The following is an 18974-nucleotide window of genomic DNA, read 5'->3' on the forward strand; positions in this document are numbered from 1 at the left end:
ATAATGAAAATGCTGGTTATAGTGTGATCAGTTAGTTCCACAAGCCAGAGAAAAGATTACATTACCATTATCAGGCAGCAGGGGGCGCCCATGCACAATGTTTTTAGTGTTTAGTTGTAAACATTTTCAGGGAAGGCCCCCAAAACTGCATTCAGGTCTTGATTCTTGAAGCAAATTTCCAGACAACTGACAAATTGAACCCAGTTAAATTGGGTAATAGCGTTGGAAACACTTATAAACACTTACATTATCAATATCACCTGACAAAGATTTACTATCCACATGTGCAGAATCATGTTGTGATTAGTCAGTATTTAACAATTCTCTTGAAAAAACAACAACACTTTTTTCCATCACTAGGGAGAGAGATAGGCAGTCAGGTAAGACACTATTTAAATATGAAAGATTTTTCGTGTTTTTTTTATTTTTTACAAACACATTTTTTTTGTTATAGTCATAGTCTTTTGGGAAAGACTAAAAAAAAAGACAATACAATTAACAAGTCTTAATTTTTATTAAAACAGGAACAAATGGAAAAATAGAACAAAGTTGTGTTACAGCATTAAAAAAAGAAATAACTGGGCAAATAGTTTTAAAGCAGGACCAATAAAATGGGGGAAATATCTGCAGAGGAGGTGATATCTGCATTTTGGAGCCAGAGTGTGAAGATGATTAGTTCCAGCACACAAGAGTGAGAAAAAAAAAAAAACATTCAACAAAAATAAGATTGCTGTAAACTCCAGACTCTGTGAAAGGCAGCCAGGGATAGAGTTTGTCCATTTAAAATTGAGAGAGCAGCTTCAACAGTAAAGGGATTTAATAAATTAAAAGCATATTGGAAACACTGTAAAGTTTTCACTTGGCTATTATTTAGATATTAAAAGCAATTAAGATGAAAAAACTAAAAAAATAATTAACTGATAAATTGTTACAACTTTTACTCTACTGTGGTGTTAAGGGCTTTGATGATCTTCTCACAGCTGGATGTTGTGTTCCATGAAACAAAGAGTCACATGTTTGGGGTGACATTAAGTAAAGTAAATAATGAAAGAATTTCCATTTTGGTTACACTGTTGCTTTAAATATTTTTTTTTGTCACTTGTAATAAAAAGTACATTTTATATGGGTTTATTATTTGCAGTTTTAAGAATTTGTTCAGCATGTGTCCTACAAAGTCAAACAGGATTAACTAGTAGCCAGTTAGTTTGATTTTGCACTTTTCCATGGACACTCAGAAATGTTAATGTTTAATTAAACTCTGGTACTTGTGTTGTATTTATTCTGCCTCTGGTAAATAAATTAGGCTAAGTAAAACCCCTTCTGCTCTTTCTTGTCAGATATTCTGTTTATTTGTTGTGCACACACTTGCAAACAGTTGGACTGAGTATGTATATGCCCCATTCAACTTACACCACTGCTGAATGCATATAGAGGAAACACTCTTGTGTCAATCACCAGCTTTCACTCATCTGTGCCTTTCCTGTAATGCTGACACTTGGTCCTTCCAAACCAGCCAAATGAGGAAATCTTTAAACAGATGAAGACCTGTACAATAATGATAGATTAAATTAATAATGGTAATCATCATCATCTACAGGTAAAAAACAGGGGCCTGTTCTTCAAACATGGATTAAATTAGGCAGGGGCTCAAGATCCCGGGCCCTATGCATTGGCAGTCCTGATGGGCCCCCATGCAACATTCATGCTCCCTGCTCTCTTCACTTCCACCATCATCCTCAATCACATCTTCTCTATCATCTTTCTCTACATGAAGGAAACATTTGATATTAACCTCTCCTAATTATAACCTAATATAATAAAATACACTACGATGTTAGTGTTACTTAACACCTTTTAGTCAAAATGGCAAAACATGGTTTGCTTTAATTTTGAACTATATTTGCTCACCTTGTCTCAATCTAAAGACGATGAAGGGTCTGTTGCTACTCCACTCCCTCATGTGACAGTTTCTGAAACCGAGGGCATTGTTTCACAATGTTAAGATCTGCTTCTACTAAATCTGACATGAATATTGACGTACATGTAGCTACCGACGAGCTACCAAGTTATCTATGACACTGAAGCCTATTATTGCTAATTTTAGATATTATAGCCATTTAATTTAAAATTAAACCTGTTTCAAATTATGCTACTATAATGCTCTGTTGTATGCAAATAGCATTGTCAGTGCAATTTAGCCTTTACCTCAGATTACATGTATAACCAAATTATCATCTAAAAAGTGTATGTTCTTTTTTTTAAGGACTAACGATCACGGAACCTCCGCAGTTTAGCACTAGATTTCTTGTTCTAGTTTGAGCCATTAATGGTTTTACCAGAGCCCGTCTACGTCATATTAGACATTATCTGGTTTTACCCCCAGTCTGACGCCCCTTAGTTATCAGGATTTTACTGTTGACGATTTGAGATGATCCATGGTCGTTAGGTTCTTCAAAGTCAGACCATACATTTCCACATATTATTCCTTATTATAATACTTACCTCTCAATCATTTGCACATCAAGAAAGCCGATAGAGTAATCGACAGACTGGCGTCATGATGAGCTGGTCGGTTCTTCTCTTTCAGCATCATGCTTATTGGCGACTCGCATCGCCACCTATGGGTTGTTGAATAGTATGTATTATGTTATGTGTATTTCCCATAGATATTTCCCATCCCTTCCAGTTACCCAACACTGTCTGCATAACTGATTAATTTTAATAGTTAATTAATTTCATAAATCTAGCCAATTTAGTTAATATATTTATATTTTAAAGTTTATATATATATATAATCTTATTATTATATAAATGTACATTTAAAAATAAATTACATATAATCTTCTGTCACAATTCACATTCGTCACATTCTTCGCGTGCCATGCCCGCGAAACCTGCCAGGGTATATAAGCAGGGATTGTGCCCACCGCGCGCAGAACCCGGATTTCATTACGAGTGGACATCTACTACCAGCTTTTCAGAGGTAAAGTACTTTTTACTTAACCGATTTAGATACTACTTTTAAAATATACGAGCCCACTACAAAGGTAAATGACACTTAAAACTTTGAAGAAAGTAAATCTAATTATAGGATACTATATTATAGGCCTACTCAGGGTAGCCAGACAAATAAGTAAGATAAATAACTGCCGCTTTCACCTAATGAACATATAAACATTTTAAATTGTCATAAAATTGATTAACTGTCTTTTCCAGTAAATGTAACACTACTTTTCACATACATAAACAATGGTTTTCCAGTTTTTTTCCTCCACCACAAATAAATACCGTTAATGCCGTTAAGTCTGTGTGACGTCATTTGGGATAATATAGAGAAAATCCGCTCAGATTGAAATAAACTTTTTCGTTTCACCAGTCATGTTTGTGATGTTATCGTTACTTTAAAATAAATACATTATACAATTATTAATAATACTATCTTTACTTTCTTTGTAATGAAAGCGCGTTGTCTCCATAGACTTGTCTCACAGGCTTGGCTGCGAGCGCGTGAACGCTGGCGCGTAACGTTACACCTAAAGAGAGCAAGAGACGTGTCTTGTATCAGTTCTATAATGAAATCGGCAATCCGTCTGTCATATTATTAATATCACTACATTTAATAATATTTAATCATATTAATATTGTTTTTTAATAATTATTATTATTATTTTATTTTATTTTATTTAAATCATTAGCCTATTGTTAACAGTGTTAATAATAATAATAATAATAATAATAATAATAATTAGTATTACTACTACTTCTACTATTAATAATAATTAACCTCAAATAATAATAAATGCAATAATAATAAAAGTTCATACTAATCATCATTAATACTATTCATAATAATAATAATGACAATCATAATAATAATTATTATTTTATTACTGTTAACAGTATTAATAATTAGTAGTAGTAGTATTTTCAAGAATGAAAATGTATTTTACTGACTTAATATGATTTCGTATTTGTTTTGGGTTGTAAAGTCTCATCAGATGCATTGCTGCATTTGTCTCATGCATTTTTAGAAGCTATTAATAAATCAAGAGGCTTTATTAACTTGTGGAATTTATATCATGAAAATAATTATTCTCTTCTCTCTTTTTCAGTATCGATTGCCGTCTGATTATTGTAAGTGATAAATCTAGCAGTCATCCTGATTAGTTAAAAATCATTGCCGAAATTGAATGCATTTTAATTCTTGCTCATATTCAGACATGTTTCTAATTTCTCTCCCCTTTCCTTGTGTGTCAACAGCAGCAAACTATAACCCAAAGGCTCTTTTAAGAGCCCTAGCACAGAGCGACTTTGGCTTTGTAAGTATATGTTTTGAATGCCTGTCAAATACCTTCTTAGTATTTAAAAGTTTGATTTTTGTAAATGATCAATCTACACAAACTTTTTAAGACCGTAAGATTATGTATAGTAAAATTCCATCAAAGTGTATTGAACAATCCTTATGTAAAAATATGTAAGGATTATTCATTTTTATAGAATTTTGCTATTGAAATAATGTTGGTACATATCGCCACTTAACGGAATAACTGTTTTTAACATCAAGACACAAATCATGCACAAATCTTCACAGTCCAACACAGATTTTGAGATGAAAAAACAAACTCCAACAGCTGCATTAGGGAAACACTAGCAAGTGCAAAACTTAATGAAAGTGAATGGTGATAATGCCGACACAAACTACTTTAGGAATATTTTCTTATACCAAAACAGAGCGAAAAATAACTAATAGTGCTTTTTTTGGCAGCCTCCATCCCAGCCTCTGCAGTCTGATTCGTTCATAGCTTTTAATTAAACCGACTGACTGAGGTAAGTAAAACACACCGTAACATATTTATGGTGAGGAATACAATTCAGCTTTTGGGATTACATGGAAGTATTATCTTATAATTTTAGACATAATACACAATGAGTGAGGAAAAGAGGGAAAGATCAAGGGAATATCTGAGATCTTGGAGAGCAGCCAAACGTGTTTTTAAAAACATAGAAAAAAATATCACAGAAGTTGGCGAACAAGTCCCAGAGTGTCAGACTGACTCTGATGATGCCTCAAGTTCTATGGAGGACCACCTGTCCACTGGAGCATCATTCACATCGGAAGAAAGAGAGGTGGATGACTTTGTGGAAGCCATGGACCTTGAGGAAAATGACACAACTGACCAGGAAGACAAATTATCACTTGCAACAGATCTGGCAACCTGGGCATCCCAGTTTCAAGTGAAGAACAATGCTGTTGACCATTTGTTAAAGGTCCTTCAGCAACATGGCCACACAGATCTTCCATGCACTGCCCGTACTCTGCTGAAAACACAGAGGCATGTAGCAACCATCCAAAAATCTGGAATGGAATATTTACACTATCCCCTACATCAAAAGTTACTGGACTACCTGGAGAAGTACCCTGTTGAAGAGCTGCAAGACCATGACACCATTCATTTGTCTTTCAATGTTGATGGCCTACCATTATTTAGGAGTTCAGTGAAAGTCATGTGGCCTGTCCTCTGTGCGATCCACCTCAATCCCATTGTTGTTTTCCCTACAACATTAACTTGTGGAAACAAAAAGCCAAATGATCTGCATTTTTTAGATGATGTTGTTGCAGACCTCAAAGACCTCCTGTCTAGTGGCATTCAATGCAAAGGTAAACAACACAGCATAAATGTTCTCTGCATTGTCTGCGATGCTCCAGCAAAAGCTTTTGTCCGTGGCACAAAGCTGTGCTCTGGATATTACGGCTGTGATAAATGTGACCAAAAGGGTGAATGGTTCGACAGAGTCACCTTTCAGGACACTGAAAACTTCACTCTAAGAACAGACGCCTCATTCAGAAGCCAGGTTCAGCCGCAGCATCACAAAGGCAGCACACCACTGGTCCAGCTTTCCAATGATATGATCAAAGGCTTCCCCATTGATTATATGCATCAGTCATGCCTGGGGGTAATGAAAAAGTTGCTGCACAGTTGGACAAGTGGAGCGAGAGGAGTAAGGCTCTCCAACACTCAAAAACATATGGTAACGACTAGGCTTCTTCAAATCAGAAGTGAAATTCCATCGATGTTCAGTCGTATGCCTCGAAGTCTTGATGAGGTGGAGAGGTGGAAGGCTACAGAATTTCGCCAATTCATGCTTTACACAGGCAAGCTGGTGCTGAAAGGAATCCTTGGTGACGACATGTATCAACATTTTCTGACTTTCAGCGTTGCCATGTCCTTGTTAGTGTCACCAACACTTGTCCAGAGGCATTCAGAGTATGCAAGAAACCTGCTGCATTTCTTTGTCTGTAGAGGACGAGAGCTCTATGGTGAGGAGTTTATTGTGTACAATGTCCACTCTATGCTCCACATCACTGATGATGCTGTGCAATTTCATGGGCTTGACAACTGCAGTGCATTCAAATTCGAATCATACCTGTATACAATGAAGAGGATGGTACGAAGTGGAAAACACCCTTTGAGTCAGATCGCCAAGAGAATAGAGGAAAGGCAGTCATCTCCTCTTAAAAAACCCAAAGAGCGAGAAACAGCGAATGCCAGGGACAAAGCATTCTTGCTGCATGAGAATGGCTGTGAGATTACTGATGAAATGGAGAAGGATGGAAAAGTCCTTTGCAGGGTTTATCATAATCCTGTACCACTGTTCATTGAGCCATGCCACTCTTTTCTTGTGGGAGTCTACAATTACAACAAAAAACAAACATCAATGAGATGGATCCCCAGAAAACAAGTGGAAAAGAGAGCAATCAGAATCAATCATGGAGACACTGTAACATTCATGGCCATCTTGCATCAACAGTGAATTTGTGACTGTTTAATGTGAGATATTTTATATATTCTCAGGGCTCGAGACTAACGGCATCCTTTCGTCCTGGGGACGATAGAAAATTTGTTTAGGACTGTTGCGACCGCAGCCATAAGACAAGAGAGGACATAGACAACACAGCTCGTACAATAGGGGATTTATTTCCAAAATGATATAGACATAACGATAGGAAAATTAACTGGGGTAAGACACAACAAGAGAGCACACAGAACCGCCGCCAAACACCCCGTCCGAATTGACTGTTTGTGTGTGCCTGTAAGTCTACGAGCTGAGATAAGGAAACTCCCCGCGAGTAAATATTCAATCACTATGCTCTAAAGTTAGAGGGCGCTTAACCATCATTCCACACTTTAACATGGCGAGCGGCAGTGAAGTGAGGCTACAGTACGAGCAGGGCTCTACAGTGCACCCATTTCATTCGCACATGCGAGTAAATATTTCGGCGTGCGAACGTGAAAAAAGTTTCACGTGGAGCATTCGGATATTTTTTTCCTGAATTAGGCTACCGCTGTGTGTGAATGGTGCAAAAAAAAAAAAAACTTTTTTACCTTGCTTTCTTCTCTGAAAAGCGTTCCGCCCATTCAGCTGACATAAAAACACTTTCAATAAACTAAACAAAACCTATCCAATGATGAAATGTTTTCTGTGTTGACAAATCTTGTGCGATGTCCTAAAACTGCCGGGATAATCACACAACGCGTACAAGTCTGCTAATACGTCCGATTCGCGAACTAATGACTCCTTTGAACCGATTCACTTTGATGAATGGTTAAAACAACTGATCTGTCCAACACTGAATCGGTTCGGTGTATAACAAAATCGGTAACACTTTACAATAAGGTTCCATTTATTAAACTCTAGTTAACTAGATCAGTTAACATTAACTATTAATAAACTGCACTTCTACAGCATTTATTAATCTTTATTAATGTTAATTTCACCATTTAGTAGCCTACATTATTTAAATGAAAAGTTGTATTTGTTAACATTAGTTAGCTTAATGCACTGTGTGAAGTAACAAAAAAATACAGGGTTAGGGTTAACTAAGATTAACAAAGATTCAAATCCGTGGTGTCGGGACATTTCGGTTTTGCCGTATAATGCCGAGGAAGAAAAAACGGTAAACAATAAAAATAACTCTGTGCAAGCACTGTTTTACATGTGTAGCCTACTCAAACAGAAACACTTCCAACATGACTGCACATCTGCGGCGCCATCACCCAGCAATATCACTGTCTGAAGGCACAAATATGTTTATTTCAAATGGTCAATTTAAGGGGGTCACACACCGTACACGCAGCGCCACGTCTTTTTAATTCCTAGACCCCCTTTATGTTTACTAACTTCACATGTATGTTTATTTTCAAAATTTAGGAATTTGTGTTCCCCAGTTTGTACATGGGCTACCAGCAGCTGTGAGATGTCAGTGTTAATTGTATATTATACAATACACTAGGAACTAGTGGACTTTGCTTAGCTTTTAAGTAAAATAAAGGAGTATTGCAATAAATCATTTTTATTTTTTTCTCCTTAACCTCTTACTGTTCCTAATAGGTGTGTAAATCGGAGCCTACATGACGATTCGATACGATACCGATTTCTTAAGCCAACGATTCAATTCTTTTCGATACTTCAGAATTCCCCGCGATACGATTCGATTCGATACGATTCAATACTAGATTTTTACATGATATCTATTAAGTTTCATATAAATCAACAAAAATAATAAATAATTTGCCTTTTATTGAGAATGCAGAATACAATTGCAATGCATGTCACAAATAAATTGTTTTTCCACCTCCACGAATGAGACAAGTGTTGTTCATTATGTTTGTTGAGGTAAATTGTAGTTTTCCTTGCTTTACCCCGGTCTTAAAGTAAAAAAGATGACTGTGAAAAATAGTACAATTAAATTAAATACATTTATGGTGAGATTACTACAATTTATTTAATTAAACGCATTTATGGTGAAATTGCTACATTTTCATGTCAATCTGTGTTCATTTTGACCACGAACTATGCGCTGTCACTTTACAGCGCGTGCAGCACAGCACAAATAGACTCGGTGCGGAAACGATCTCTGCACTGCTGTATAGCCTATGCACCGCAACTGGAACAGATAAACGGACCGCAACCGCGTGCAGTGTGAAAGCTCTGACCTGTTAACATGGGTACGGAAAAAAAATACGCACTGCAAACGTATGTGTGAAACGGGCGCAATCAGACAAATGGCAACTCTTACCACTGCTCCATCTGTTTTCCTGAAGCCAAAATACTTCCACACCCATGACTTGACGCCGACTGGAGTGTGTAACATTTCACTGTCATTGCCAGCTCGCTCTGACGGTTCCATCGCTCTTGAAAGTCAGACTCAACAATGTGTCTGAACACAGATAGACTATGAAACGTAAGTAACGCGTGTGAAGTAGAAGACAATAATGAGGTTAGCGCCACCCGCAGGTTAGTAGGTTGTACGCATGTCGGAGCGGATGCTGAAAATAGACAGGCGGCAAAATAAACACATTAATCGATTCTCTTGCGGACATACATCGAATCGTCGGCTGTATAATCGATGCATCGATACGAATCGATTAATATTTACACCCCTAGTTCCTAATGCCTAAGCATAGAATAACAAAAAAAACACTCTTATGTGTCAAGCCATCAGAACCGAACCGAACCGAAAACCGTGGTTAAAAAACCGAGTTATGTATTGAACCGTGGGCTAACTGTATTGTTGCATCCCTAGTTACTATAGTTACAATCACTGGCCGGCTCACCCGGAGACTTGTTTCGCGGTACATCTAGCACATGGTTTAAGATAGGCTAATTAATTTATTTTCCAATATCCAAATATGATACTAAATACCACAGGTAAAAGGGCTGGTAAAAACATTGAACATTTTAAACAGGACACGCATTAGCTGAATAAATGTTAGCCAATACAAACATATTTATAGAAACCAGTTGACAATGAATAGACAGGAGTCCAATAATAGCATAACGAACCACTTATTCTAAAAATAATATAAAGTATAAGTTCCGAATCCGACATATAATGAGGGCTGTGTTAACAGTAAAACGTCCGTCATTTAACGAATTTTAAAAGCTGGGATGGATAATACAAAATGCTTTTTGACAAAAAAAAAAAAAAAAAAAATATATATATATATATATATATATATATATATATATATATTTTATAACGTCCTATAATGGTAGCCTAATGCCATGTTGGTAGATTGGCACCTGTAGAATTTCCTTTTATTGAAAGGAATTATTATTATTTTGTGTAGATCCATGTCCGAGGCAGTTCGACTTAACAAGCGCATTTCTTTACACACGCACGCGTAATGAATTGGATACACTCGATCTGCGCCAGTGGACCCGCACCGTTACGCAACTTCTACGGAAGACTGTATTCTCGTACTTTTTCGACTTTAATCTCAAAATGCTAGATTTGTCTTTTTTACGAATTGCTAGCTTGCTTTTTTTTTTTTTTTCGTTGCGGTTCACGGCTCCCGTAGGCTATTCTGATCATGCTATGACATTTTCTCGTTGTGCAGCTGGCTCTAGAGGCAGTATTTAACATGTCAGGGGAGTTTTATGCGTATGCGTTTTAGAATAATGTCACTTGCCAGGTCATGTAAGGGGTAGACTACAGAATTTATTATACTTGTCAAAACGAAAATAGGAACTTACTCCACTATGTCTCTCTTTACATTTATTTTTATTTATTTTTGAATGGAGCTAAATAAATATAATATTATATCTCATAAACATTTTAATGGTGTTTTTATTAGTGACTAACAACTAAAAACTATAGATGATGATAATAAAGTACAGAAACAACATGTTTATTTTGGGACGGTTGACATTCACTTTAGGACGGTTCAAATTGTTTTTCAGGACAGTTCCAGGACGGAGTAAAAAAACGTTAGTCTGGAGCCCTGTATTCTAAATGTACATAAATATTCTAAGAGAAATGTGGAATAAATTACATTTTCAACAAATTAACATTGCTTTTGTTTTCCTTAGCATGTACTATATTGTAGAATTTACAGACGAATCATCTGTTGGAATTGTAGCGGAGTGTTGGACCTATGAAGAAGATGGGGTATAACCTTTCACAAGTCCAACCCACATCACTAATATAATCTTGCAAGTTTCAATTTACCCAATAAGGTCAAAGCTAGCTTCTAACTTTCTGTACAAATTTCAGCAACAATATAGTTATTGGCCCCCGACCAATCAGACAAAACGGGCAAAAAAAGAAGAACTCCCTGATGAGGAAAACTGGATCACACGAAAAATACGTGTTTTCTCCAGAACTGGTAAAGTTCAATATATTTAGATATTTTTAGATTATAACTGATGACATTTTGATTTTCAAAATTCCATGAACATTTCATCCCTAGGTGATTTTGAGAAGGCAGTAAAACGGAGTAAAAATGCTGAAAACAATTCCTCTGTCGAAAGTGATAATGATAATTGCTTTAAGAGGCCAACAAAAAAACCATGCAGATTTGAAGACAGCAGCGATGGTATGAGAACATTACAAGCCCAGAAATGTCTAAAAATGAAACCGATTTTAAATTAATTTCAATAAGTAAACGAAGTATACCTTTTTTTTAAGATGACTGGGGAAGAGATCACTGGACACCAACCACAAAGAGAAAACGTCAAGGTACATCTGTAACATACAAATGAGTAAATGACTAAATTTAGCTTCAGCATTAAAGTAATTCACATTTTGAATACCATTTAGATGAACCCTTTGCTCGCCTCAAGGCAACAACTGAAAGAAAAAGGCCAGACAAAGGTATAATATTTTTATAACATAAGAATTATGGAGATCTAAATAAAAATCATTTTCACATTAAGCCCTAAATTATATAAATTATTCAATACAATCATAATAGCAATTAAGATTGTTTGGACTGGAAAAATGTGCTTTGAAGTAATGGTAACACTTTACAATAAGGTTCATTAGTTAACTACATTAGTTAACATTAACCAATAATGAACTGCACTTATACAGCATTTGTTCATCTTTGTTAATGTTAATTTCAACATTTACTAATACTTTATTAAAATCTTGTTAACATTAGTTAATGCACTGTGAACTAACATGGACAAACAACGAACAACTTTATTTTTATTAACTAACATTAACAACGATTAACAAAAACAGTAGTAAATGTATTGCTCATTGTCAGTTCATTTTAGTTAGCCTAATACATTTACTAATGTTTAATAAAGGAACCTTATTGTAAAGTGTTACCAAAGTAATATATAATCAGTAATATATGATCAGAATATTGACTTGCCTTATGCACACACTGCAGAGAATTGCCAATGTTAAATTTAATCTACTGATTTGTGTTTATTTTTATGTTTTAACAGCAGAAGCAGCTAAACTTCCAATACCACCCAAACTGCAACAAAGTAATTTTCTAAATTTTCTTTGTACAAATACCACAGCAAATAAAGTACAATATTGAAAGGAAATATACTTTAGGGGTGTGCGATAGACAATTCTCGTTATCTAGGATTTGTTTGTTAATTAGTATCTCCAGTACCTCCCAAAGCTTTTCATATTCTGTGCAGTTAGTTTGCAACTGTAGAAACAATGGAAATCAAATTACTTTATAAAAGTGTAAAAAAAATTAATGAAATGCATCCAAATGTTTTGCTGGCATGAGAACGCAAATATATCCTTTGGGTTCACCTTGCTTTTTGAAATACAACCAAGCTCGCATATGGTTAAAAACAACAATTATGGCGCTTTTCCATTACCAGTACCAGCTCGAATCGGCTCGCTTGTCGCTCCGTTTTCCATTGCAGATAGTAGCTCCACAATAGTACCAGGTCGTCATAGCGACGCTGCAGGAAACTGCCGTGACTTCTTTTACGCAAGACACACCCACTACCCACACACACAGGACAATGAAGGAAATCGAGTGTATGCTGTTTTTGGATGGTTTTGTTTTTGCTGTTTTTTATTCAGGATACTCCGTCTGGCGCGTGCAATGATGACGAAGTGAACAGTAGGGTTGTCAATCTTCCTCTATAATACTATTCGAATTCCATTCCTTATTTTATTTAATATTCAAATAATATTTGAATATTAAATGCTCAAATTCATCCTATTATTAATATTTACGACATTACACAGTCTTATGGATCGCCAATGCGTGATGTTGATCGGTCTCATATCTTCACAGATAAACCGTGTCAGTTTGTCTATTATCGCCTTTTGGCGGACAGCTGGTAAGCCCTGTGATGAGGAGAGAGGCAGAAAAGAAGTCATTCTTGCCTGTTTTAGCGGCGGACGGCGTTTTTATTAATGAAAACGAAGCTTTTTTGAAAACGCACTCCAAAGTGGATACATTTGAAAACGCTTTCACGTTGTAGTGTGGACAGTGAATCAAATTGTCAGGAGTGTTGATCTCCGTTTCCGTGGAGACATTGCTCTCCGCGATTTTTGACAGTATTGTTATGATGATACAGCGTGGATAACATGCACAATTGTGTTACGATTCAAAAACTTTATTGTTCATCAGACGAAACAAAAGCATTTCATTTTCAGCATTTTTTTTTTAAATAAGCATAACGCAATATTCGAATAGGAACTTTAGCATTCGAATAGTATTGATTTTTTTAATATTCGAATTTCGGAATTCGTTCCAACAGCCCTAATGAATAGTGACGATTCTCTCTGACCAATCTGCAGTCTGCCGTGTTTTCACGTCACATTTTAGTATCGCCTCAGCACCTCGCCGGAGGTGGTACGAAAAAAAGTACCTGGAAGCAGGTACAGGTCCGACTTTTACACAGTGGAAAACCAAACAAAAGGCAAGTCGAGTCGAGTCGAGCCGAGCCAAGGCGAGCTGGTACTGTGTAGTGGAAAAGTGCCATTAGACAACACAAATCGCACACCCCTAACTTTATGCAAACACTACAGTGCGTGCAGAATTATTAGGCACGTTGATTTTCTGATCATATTTTTTTCCAGGCACATTTTACCAATTCCAAACAACATTAATCGTAAACGTGCCTAATAATTCTGCACACCTGAATTAAAGGCGTTTTTCATTTCCAGCCTTCATGAACAATTATATATCACTTATAAATGATTAAACACAAAATTAATATTAGTTATTAAGATTAATATGGTTTGGAATTGGCACAATGTTCCTGGGAATAAAATATGATCAGAAAATCAACATGCCTAATAATTCTGCACGCACTGTAGTAATCTACCCTAAAAACTGCAATATCTGAAGTCTTCACAGAATCTCCCCACCATCCCACATGTGACACTTCAGTTCCCCCATCGCATGATTTACCTGAAGGTAGAATTTGAATCATTGTAGCTTAATATGTGACCTTCAACTTAAGCTTAACAACTGTGCTTTCATCTTGCTTGCAGATGTTGAAGAGCCTCCCAGATCGTCCTCAATGGCAGCTACAGATACAAATGGTAAATAAATGTATAGAGAAATTTGTAAAGAATCAATTTAGAGCAACCAACAGATTGTTCTATGTATTACAAGATATTTATATACAACATATGAGACAAGCAAGTTCAATGTAATTCACATTGCACACATAACTTTGCACACACAGATCAAGGGCATTGTTTTCAGCTCATTCAAGTACCTCATTCAAGTACCTAATCACTAATTGTGATGTTACCTTTTCAGTGGAGAGACAATCATGGACACAGGCTTCCAGAGAGGCTCCCATGTCAAAAGGTCTAAAAGGTAAGACATACAACAAGACCAAATTATTTAAATGTGATCAAAAATGATTATACAACTGCATTTACCCTTAGTTAAATGAAAATTATTTGGGGGTGAATTATTCTGTGAATATTTTACAAGTAAAAGGTATTTTTTTCAATCCTTGAAATATACATGATGTATATAAAAAAATAAAAACTCACCTTAAATGCAGAAACACTGCAGATGCTGCTGCAGAAAGTAGATAGTCTGGCAGCCTCCCAGAAGGAAATTCTACTTCTATTGCGGAGGAACCAGGGTCGTCAAAGGGAGGACGATATCTTGGACCTTCCGACTGCTCAGTGCAAGGAGGAACTGGAGGACATTGAGAACCACCTTAAAGACCCTGAATTTCGAAAGAAATTGGTGGGTGGCAACTTAATTCAGAGGACAAAAATAAAATGTTAAAATATGCAACCCCATTATACCTTCTCTTTGCAGATTTTATATCAATATCAATGCCGAATATCATTTATAGGATTAGGCCACTTTGAATGAAATTTTACATTTACCTCTTAAAAAAAATAATTTTGCAAATGGCTAAATAGGTTTCATATAACGAAACTGGTATGACATTTTATGGCATAATGAGTACTTTTGGTTACCTGCATTCCAAATAACAATTCTCTTCCAGACACACCATCTCAGCCTTATTGGTGGGAACAATCCAGGAGAGTGTGTAAGGAGGATCATGCGGGCAGTGGCAACCAATAGTGTGTGGAGCCACTACAGTCTGCATGGGAAGCGGAAGAAGCTGCCTTTGATAAAAACATCAGTGTGCAAGGTTATCACACGTGAGTCAATCTTCAGTTTATGAACAACAGAGATAAATGTGGTAGAAATAACAAATTTGACACCGAAATAATAAATAACCTTCCGTTTTCTTTTCACAGATGAGGCTTAAGTCTAGCCCCAGACTAAAATGCATGTTTGAGCTGTTTTAACTGAAAGCAACTTGCACTGGCATATCTTAAAATGTCAGTGCCATTGTTTTGTCTCAAGATACACACAATAGGTTTTTTTTTTTTTCTAAGGCATGTTTATAAAAGAGTTTGGTAACATGTGGAGGCTACAAAATTCAAATGTAAATGAACAAACAGAACCAAGAAAAAAGCTCTGATCATGTTTCAGTCATACTTCGATATGTTTACAAGACTATTATATATATTATATATACAGACCTGCCATTGAGTGGAGGGGTGGGGTGGGGTCACATATTTGTGTCATTATTTTGAGAATGCAAGACACACACAAACACATGCTTATCTTCATAATTCTACTTTTGAAAATTTCAATGCTGCTCAACACCATTTTTTATTCATGAGGACACTGCATTGCATATAATGTGTCAACTAAAATTATAATTAAGAAACCTGTAGAAAACAGTAAAAAAACTTCTATTTTTTCTATTTTCTATTTGTGACTATGCATTTAAAAACATGCACATTTTAAACAGGACACGCATTAGCTGAATAAACGTTAGCCAATACGTATTTAGAGAAAACAGTTGAACAGACAGGAGTCCTGTCACATGACCCAATAATAGCAAAACGAATCACTTATTCTAAAACCTAAGTTTTCAGTCAGAATACCCCTTTTCTGAGACCAAATCCTGTCAGAATATATTTTATTATACTGTCATTTTATTGTAGCTTCATAAGACCGTGTCGTTGACGGCCATGATCTGATCGCCCACATGGCTTGCCGGAGCGGGCGGCGGGGCTGTTGTTCAACATGTAATCATCGAATAGATTATGATAACGCAATACAATATTTCAACTTTCCACGTCCACCCAGGCCGTTTACCTTCAGGAGCTAGAGGTAAACCTACCGACCGTGACAGCTGTCCTCTTAAATCAGTCAGACGGCGGCCGCGGGAGCGGATCGAGCGGGATTCTTTATTGCTTTCGATTTTCAGTCAATCATCGCCGCTGAATACAGCGCTATGATTGGTCGAACTCCGCTTATTTTGCTGTTGCTTGATTTGAGGACTGCGCGTGCACAGCTAGGCGTCACCAGGTTTTTGCGTAGTTTAGAGTGAAAAATCGTACCAGCGTACTTCAAAATGCGTATCCGCTACGCAAAACAATACACTCTACTTTTATCCAAAATGAATAATTAAAAACAATTTTAAATGGGTAAATCTTCTATAAAAATGTTTTATTCATTTTCATTTCTGACAAAAAAAAGGGAAAGGAAAAAAAAATAATAGCTGCCATGCTTGAGTCTGTGATGTCTTAAGACATTTGACATAGGAATAGACTATACTTTCTGTAAAGATAATTTAATTAGTGTGATTTTTATAGTATGACAAATTAATATGATTAATTATTTCAATTATACATCTACAATTGAACGTATGAATAAACACACTGATAAAGCAAGCATGAACAACGTAGGCCTATATGCTACTTACTGTAACGGTTGTTCTGTTTAATTCCAGATGCCGCCATGAAATGTAAAGCTGGTCTTGGGGAGAAGGACATAGAGAGTTTAATTGCAGAGACTCTTAAACATGCCCCGGCGCATATGAATAAACGTGTTCAGGTATGAACAGCAGAGACAAAAGATCACTACAACTGTTCTATAGTTAAAAGCAAAGCAGAAACAGATGGCCCCTAACGTGCACGAACGTCAAGGCGTTTTAACAGCAACAATTTCCTTACTTATATACATCAAAGTATTTGATGTATACTGTTATTAATTACACACGAACTTGACAACATGCACTTTTTAAAAGCACATGTGATCTGACTTGCCTCAGTAACAAAATTGCTTATTCTATCTTTTCAGAGCTAACTGCTTTGTATTTAAATGTTAAATGGGAAAACACTCACCTGTTCTTTTTTCTTCTTTTCTTATTCTTGCTTTGTTATAGGACCACCAAAATGAAGACGTGGAGGAGTAGTTTCGATGTCCAAGCTCCTGGGTTTCGATGTTCAAGCACCTTTGCATACTGTTTTTGCTTTGTTCATGCTGTTCTATACTAAATAAACTGAATTAATCAAATTTTGAGTCTGTATCGTTCATATGTCGTTGAAAAAGTCTCTAAAATAGTTTTGGGCCAATGAGGACAAGTTAAATTAGACCACTGCATGTCCGCCCATATTATTAAAAACTAAAATGACCAACTGGTTACCAACACACGACTGTCGATCCACAACGTTGCCACGACGTAGCCGTTACTAACTGACAACGTTACAAAGTTACGTCGTGGCAACGAATCCAGGAATTTCACTTTTCCGGTTGCCACGACGTAACTAGTTACGTCGCCACGACGAAAGTTTGGTCACCAGATTACGTTGCAGTTACGTAACAGTCACGTATTTGTGTTAGCTGGGAATACTGTCAAAAATCGCGGAGAGCAATGTCTGCACGGAAACGGAGATCACCACTCCTGACAATTTGAGAAGCGATGTGTTGAAGGTGTTTGGATTTCAAACCCTAAATGGAAAAACTGACAACGTTACACCCTGACAAGCTAGGCGATCTGTCCAAGGAACCGCCGCTAAAACAGGCAAGAATTATTCTTTTCTGCCTCTCTCCTCATCACGGGGCTTAACTGTTACCAGCTGTCCGCCAAGTAAGATAATGTATAGCGAGGCGGTTGTTATAGCGAATAACAACCCCGACAGGCTGAACTTATTACACGGCTACCTACAAAATAAATAAATAATTTTACACAAAACATTGATTTAAAAAGGAGTTTATTGATTTAAAAACGATTGTATTGCTTCCGCTAAAGAAAATAGTCCGTTCCGCGTCCATAGCAACGCTGTTTTTCATGGCAACGATGCGTCATGATTCATATAATAATAGGATACATTTGAGCATTTAATATTCGAATATTATTCGAATATTAAATAAAATAAGGAATGGAATTCGAATAGTATTATAGAGGAAGATTGACAGCCCTAATGTACAGTAGGCCCTATATCTTATTAAATTATATATTGTAGTTTTATTGATTGTATTTAAAGGTTTTCCACACACAATTTCAATTTAGCAGATACAGAGCTCTTTAATTCGCGACCCACCTCGTTTTATTGTAAGGTGAATTCAGCAAGGCATGTTGTATCTTTGAAGGAACAAAAGCTATTTGTTACAGTTTTTTCTTTCGTGATTTGTGTGGATGACACACAGCGACATATACAGTATTATCAGCTGTATGGTGTTTTTTTACGCTGAAATGCTTAATTTCGAGAAAGACCCGCCGCGCGCAGTGAGGGAGACCAAACTTACTAAAAAAATATCCAGCGCGAGAGAGGCAAAGAAAAACGCCTGTTCTTAATTTATGTTGCTTTGAACTTTTTTCGTTTTGTTGGCCTACCGTTTTAATTTTTTAATTTA

The 18974-nt window shown here is 36.4% G+C and overlaps 1 long non-coding RNA gene across 1 annotated transcript; it reads right to left on the reverse strand.

Annotated features, from left to right (window-relative positions):
* Positions 1-497: 497 nt before the first annotated feature.
* Positions 498-15694, reverse strand: LOC307168959. The gene is made up of 7 exons (XR_013823014.1): positions 15230-15694; positions 14789-14970; positions 14539-14599; positions 14190-14308; positions 11462-11530; positions 2503-2618; positions 498-1545 (listed from the first exon to the last, which is right to left on the reverse strand). It is a non-coding gene; the product is annotated as an uncharacterized lncRNA (long non-coding RNA).
* Between the last annotated feature and the right edge of the window lie 3280 nt (positions 15695-18974).

Source organism: Squalius cephalus, assembly GCF_949319135.1.
Source record: "Squalius cephalus genome assembly, chromosome: 12".
Classification (NCBI taxonomy): domain Eukaryota; kingdom Metazoa; phylum Chordata; class Actinopteri; order Cypriniformes; family Leuciscidae; genus Squalius; species Squalius cephalus.